The sequence below is a fragment of the Eriocheir sinensis genome, unplaced genomic scaffold (assembly GCF_024679095.1).
Source record: "Eriocheir sinensis breed Jianghai 21 unplaced genomic scaffold, ASM2467909v1 Scaffold405, whole genome shotgun sequence".
Taxonomy (NCBI): domain Eukaryota; kingdom Metazoa; phylum Arthropoda; class Malacostraca; order Decapoda; family Varunidae; genus Eriocheir; species Eriocheir sinensis.
Genome location: NW_026111727.1, coordinates 320,687 through 327,676, shown reverse-complemented (window position 1 = coordinate 327,676; position 6,990 = coordinate 320,687).

Below are 6,990 nucleotides of genomic sequence, written 5' to 3'. Positions count from 1 at the left end.
ATACATATAAAGCAATGTAAATTTGTTTCAAAATATATATGGGAATACATATAAAATAACTTGAATATCTATAGAAATATATATACAAAATACATATGAAATTATGTAAATACGTATAAAAATAGATATACAAAATACATATTAAATAATGTAAATTCTTGTCAAAATAAATAAACCAAATATCATGAAAAGAATGTGTATTTGTATGAAGATAGATAATACATTATAAATTTGTATCAAATATATATGCAAGATACACATTAAATAATGTAAATATGTATAAAAAATATATACAAAAAACAAATAGAATAATGTAAAATCGTATCAAAATAAATACACCGAACATTAATAAAATAATGTAAATTTGTATGAAAATAAAGATGCAAAATTTCCATAAAATTGCGCATTTCTTATAAAAATATATATACCAAAATACACATAGCATATTTGAATTTGTATTGAAATAAATATACAAAATACACATACAATAATGTAAATTTGTATTGAAAAAATACGCAAAATACACATTAAACAGTGTAAATTTATTTCAAAATATATATACGAGTACACATAAAATAACGTAGATTTCTATAGAAATATATTTACAAAATACACATGAAATTATGTAAATACGTATAAAAAAATATATACAAAATACACATTAAATAATGTAAATTCGCGTCAAAATAAATAAACAAAATATCAATAAAAGAATGTGTATTTGTATGAAAATAGACATACAAAATACACATGGAATAACCTAAATTCTATAAAACTATAAATAAAATAAAAATACACAAAAATAATTTATATTTGTATGAAAATAAATATACAAAATACACATAAAATTAGCTAAATTTGTATTTAAATACATACACAAAGTACACTTAAAATAATGTAAATTTGAATGAAAATATATAAACAAATTCATTTAAAATAATATAAAATTGTATAAAATATATATACAAAATAAACATCAAATAATGTAAATATATATAAAAAAATATATATACAAAACACAAATAGAATAATGTAAAATCGTATCAAAATAAATACACAGAATGTTAATAAAATAATGTAAATTTGTATGAAAACTAAGATGCAAAATGCCCATAAAATAACGCATTTTTTATAAAAATATATATACCAAAATACACATAAAATAATTGAATTTGTATTAGAATATATATACAAAATACACATAAAATTCAGTAAATACGTATAAAAAAATGTATACTAAATACACATAAAATAATGTAAATTCGTATCAAAATAAATAAACAAAATACCAATACAAGAATGTGTATTTGTATAAATATAAATATACAAAATACACATTAAATAACGTAAATTTGTATAAAACTATACACAAAAATACACAAAAGTAGTTAAATTTGTATGAAAATGTATATACAAAATACACATTATATAAGCTAAATTTGAATTGAAATATATATACAAAGTACATAAAATAATGTAAATTTGTATCAAAATATTTTTACAAATACACATATAATTACGTAAATTTTATATAAAAATATATAAACAAAATACACATTAAATAATGTAAATTCGTATCAAAATAAATAATCAAAATTCCAATAAAAGAATGTATATTTGTAGGAAAATATATATACAAAATACAAACAAAATAACTAAAATTTGTATAAAAATATGTAAAAAAGTATCAAAAAATAATTTAAATTTGTTTGAAAATATATATGCAAAATATACATAAAATTAGGGAAATATGCATGAAAATATATAAACAAATACACATAAAATAACGTAAATTTGGAAAAAAAAAAAATATATATATATATATATATATATATATATATATATATATATATATATATATATATATATATATATATATATATATATATATATATATATATATATATATATATATATATATATATATATATATATATATATATATATATATATATATATATATATATATAATAAACATTAAATAATGTAAATATGAATAAAAAAAATATATACAAAATACACATAGAATAATGTTAAATCGTATCAAAATAAATAAACAGAATATCAACAAAATAATGTAAATTTGTATGAAAATAAAGACGCAAAATACCCATATAATAACGCATATTTGCATAAAAATATATTTACAAAAATTCAGATAAAATAGTTTAATTTGTATTAAAATAAATATTCAAAATGCACATAAAATAAAGTAAATTTGCATTGAAATAGATACGAAAAATACACATAAATAATGTAAATTTGTATCAAAATATATATACGAAAACACATAAAATAGACTAGATTTCTATGAAAATATACATACAAAATACATATAAAATGATGTAAAAAAGTATAAAAATATATATACCAAATACACCTAAAAATAATGTAAATTTGTATCAAAATAAATAAACAAAATTCCGATGAAAGAACGTATATGTGTAGGAAAATAAATATAGAAAATACACATAAAATAACGAAAATTTGTATTTAATTTAATTCAATTTGTATGAAAATAGATATACAAAATAAACATATAATTAGTTAAATTTGTATTTAAATAAATGTACAAAATACACATAAAATAGTGTAAATTTGTATGAAATTAATACAAATACACATAAAATAACGTACATTTGTATAATATATATATATATACAAAATACACATAGAATAATGTAAAATCGCATCAAAATAAATACACAGAATATTAATAAAATAATATAAATTTGAATGAAAATAAAGATGCAAAATAAGTATAAAATAAACCATATTTTTATAAAAACACATATACAAAAATACACATAGAATAATTAAATTTGTATTAAAATTAATATACAAAATGCAGATACAATAAGGTAAATTTGCGATGAAAAAATATGCAAAATACACATAAAACAGTGTAAATTTGTTTCAAAATATATATACGAATAAACATAAAATAACGCAGATTTCTATAGAAATATATATACTAAATACACATGAAATGATGTAAATACGTATAAAAAATATATTTACAAAATACACATTAAAAAATGTAAATTCGCGTCAAAATAAATAAACAAAATATCAATAAAAGAATGTGTATTTGTATGAAAATAGATATACAAAATAAACATAAAATAACCTAAAATTGTATAAAACTATGTAAAAAAATACACAAAAATAATTTAAATTTGTATGAAAATAAATATACAAAATACACATAAAATTAGGTAAATTTGTATTGAGATACATATACAAAATACACATAAAATAATATAAATTTGAATAAAAATACATAAACAAATACACTTAAAATAATGTAAATTTGTATAAAATATATATACAAAATACAAATTAAATAATGTAAATATGTATAAAAAAATATATACAAAACACAAATAGAATAATGTAAAGTCATATCAATATAAATACACAGAATATTAATAAAATAATGTAAATTTGAATGAAAATAAAGATGCAAAATACCCATAAAATAACGCTTTTTTTTTTAAATATATAAACCAATATACACATAAAATATTAAAATTTGTTTTAAAATATATATAAAAAATGCACATACAATAAGGTTAATTTCTATTGAAATAGATGTGCAAAATACATATAAAATGAGAAAACATATACCAATACACATAAAATAACTTAAATTTCTATAAAAATATATGTACAAAAATGCTCATAAAATAAAGTAAATTTGCATAAAAATATGTATACAAAACACACATTAAATAATGTAAATGCGTACATAAAATAACCTAAATTTGTATAAAACTATATACAAAAATGCACAAAAATAATTTAAATTTGTATGAAAAGAAATATACAAAATACACATAAAATTAGGTAAATTTGCAATGAAATACATATACAAAATACACATAAAATAATGTAAATTTGAATGGAAATATATAAACAAATACACTTAAAATAACGTAAATTTGTATAAAATATATATGCAAGATACACATTAAATAATGTAAATATGTATAAAAAATATATATACAAAAAACAAATAGAATAATGTAAAATCGTATCAAATTAAATACACAGAATATCAATAAAATAATGTAAATTTGTATAAAAATAAAGATGCAAAACTCCCATAAAATAGCGCACTTTTTTATAAAAATATATATACCAAAATTCACATAAAATATTTAAATTTGTATTGAAATAAATATACAAAATACAGATTCAGTAGGGTAAATTTGTATTGAAAGAGATATTCAAAAATACATATAAAACAATGTAAATTTGTTTCAAAATATATATACGAAAACACATAAAATAACGTAGATTTCTATAAAAATATATATAGAAAATACACATAAAATTAACTAGATACGTATAAAAAAATGTATCCAAAATACACATAAAATAATGTAAACTCGAATGAAAAAAAAATAAAAAAAATACCAATAAAAGAATGTGTATTTGTATAAATATAAATATACAAAATACACATAAAATAACGTAAATTTCTATAAAACTATATAAAAAAAATACACAAAAGTAATTAAATTTGAATGAAAAGAGATATACATAATACACATAAAATAAGCTAAATTTGAATTGAAATATATATACAAAATACATAAAATAATGTAAATTTATATCAAAATATTTATACAAATACACACATAATAACGTAAATTTGTATAAAAATATATAAACAAAATACTCATGAAATACTTTAAATACGTATAAAAAATATTTACAAAAAAGACATATAAGAATGTAATTCGTATCAAAATAAATAAACTAAATACCAATAAATTAATGTAAATTTGTATGAGAAAATATATACAAAATACATATAAAATAACGCGAATTTCTATAAAAATATATGTACATAAATGCACGTTAAATAAAGTAAATTTGCATAAAAAAATATATACAAAGCACACATTAAATAATGTATATGCGTATAAAAATATGTATACAAAATACCTATGAAATAATCTAAATTATTATCGAATTAGATTAACAAAATACCAATAAAATAATGTAATTATGGATGAAAATATATATTGAAAATACACATAAAATAACCTAAACACAAATTCATATATACACATAAAATAATTTAAAATTGAATGAAATAAATATACAAAATAAACATAAAATAAGGTAAACTTGTAATGACATATATGTACAAAATACACATAAAATAATATAAATTTGTATGAAAATATATATCCAAATACACATAAAATAACACGAATTTGTTTAAAATTTGTATCAAAATATATACGAATACACACATTAAATAAGGTAATTTTTTTAGAAAATATATATACTAATTATTCATAAAATAATGTAAATTCGCATCAAAATAAATCAACAAAATTCCAATAAAAGAAGGTATATTTGTAGGAAAAAATATATACAAAATACAAATAAAATAACTAAAATTTGTTTAAAAATATATACAAAAATACACAAAAATAGTTTAAATTTGTTTGAAAATAGATATGCAAAATACAAATAAACTTAGGCAAATTTGTATTGAAATACATATACAAACACACATAAAATAATGTAAATTTGTATGAAAATATATAAACAAATACACATAAAATAACGTATATATGGATAAAATATATATACAAAATATACATTAAACATTTCAAATATGTATAAAAATATATATACAAAATACTCATAAAATAATGTTAAATCGTATCAAAATAAATAAACAGAATAAAAATAAGATAATGTAAATTTGTATGAAAATAAAGATGCAAAATATCCATATAATAAAGCATATTTGTATAAAAATATATATAGATAAAAATACATATAAAATAATTAGATTTGTATTATAATAAATATACAAAATGCACATACAATAAAGTAAATTTGTATTGAAATAGAAATGCAAAATACACATAAATAATGTAAATTCGTATCAAAATAAATAAACAAAACTCCGATAAAAGAACGTATATTTGTAGAAAAATAAATATACAAAATACACATAGAGTAACGAAAATTTATATAAAAATATACCCAAAAATACAGAAAAATAATTTCAATTTGTATGAAAATAGATACACAAAATACACATATAATTAGTTAAATTTGTATTTAAATACATGTACAAAATTCACATAAAATAATGTAAATTTGTATGAAATGAAAACAAATACACATAAATTAGATTATAATTTTTTAATATATATCTATATATATATATATATATATATATATATATATATATATATATATATATATATATATATATATATATATATATATATATATATATATATATATATATATATATATATATATATATATATATATATATATATATACAAAATACACATAGAATAATGTAAAATCGAATCAAAATAAATACACAGAATATCAATAAAATAATGTAAATTTGTATGAAAATAAAGATGCAAAATAAACATAAAATGAAGCATATTTTAATAAAAATACAACTACAAAAATACACATAGAATAATTAAATTTGTATTAAAATTAATATACAAAATGCACATGCAATAAGGTAGATTTGTATTGAAAAAATATGCAAATTACACATAAAACAGTGTAAATTTATTTCAAACTATATATACGAATACACATAAAATAACGTAGATTTCTATAGAAATATATTTACAAAATACACATGAAATTATGTAAATAAGTATAAGAATATATATACAAAATACACATTAAATTATGTAAATTCGCGTCAAAATAAATAAACAAAATATCAATAAAAGAATGTGTATTTATATGAAAATAGACATACAAAATACACATGAATTAACATAAATTTGTATAAAACTATATACAAAAAAACACAAAAATAAATTAAAATTGTATGAAAATATATATACAAAATACACATAAAATTAGGTAAATTTGTATTTTAATACATATTCAAAATAAACATAAAATAATGTAAATTTGAATGAAAATATATAAACAAATACACTTAAAATAATGTAAATTTGTATAAAATAT